The sequence below is a fragment of the Salvelinus fontinalis genome, chromosome 25 (assembly GCF_029448725.1).
Source record: "Salvelinus fontinalis isolate EN_2023a chromosome 25, ASM2944872v1, whole genome shotgun sequence".
Classification (NCBI taxonomy): Eukaryota; Metazoa; Chordata; class Actinopteri; order Salmoniformes; family Salmonidae; genus Salvelinus; species Salvelinus fontinalis.
The window spans coordinates 20,716,516-20,717,072 of NC_074689.1; positions in this window are offsets into that span (position 1 = coordinate 20,716,516).

Below are 557 nucleotides of genomic sequence, written 5' to 3' on the forward strand. Positions count from 1 at the left end.
ACACAACAAAATGTGGAATAAGTCAAGAGTTATGAATAGTTTCTGAAAGCAGTATAAATATTTACAGTACCAGTCAAAAGTTAGGACACACCTACTCATTCAAGGGTTTTTCTTTATTTGTACAATTTTCTACATTGTAGAATAACAGTGAAGACATCAAAACTATGAAATAACACACATGGAATCATGTAGTAACCAAAAAAGTGTTAAACAAATCAAAATATATTTTATATTTGACATTCTTCAAAGTAGCCACCCTTTGCCTTGACGACAGCTTTGCACACTCTTGGCATTCTCTCAACCAGCTTCATGAGGTAGTCACCTGGAATTTATATTTCAATAACAGGTATGCCTTGCTAAAAGTTCATTTGGGGAATTTCTTTCCTTCTTAATGTGTTTGAGCCAATCGGTTGTGTTGTGACAAGGTAGGGGTGGTTTACAGAAGATAGCCCTATTTGGTAAAAGACCAAGTCCTTATTATTGCAAGAACAGCTCAAATAAGCAAAGAGAAATGACAGTCCATCATTACTTTAAGACATAAAGGTCAATCATTCCAG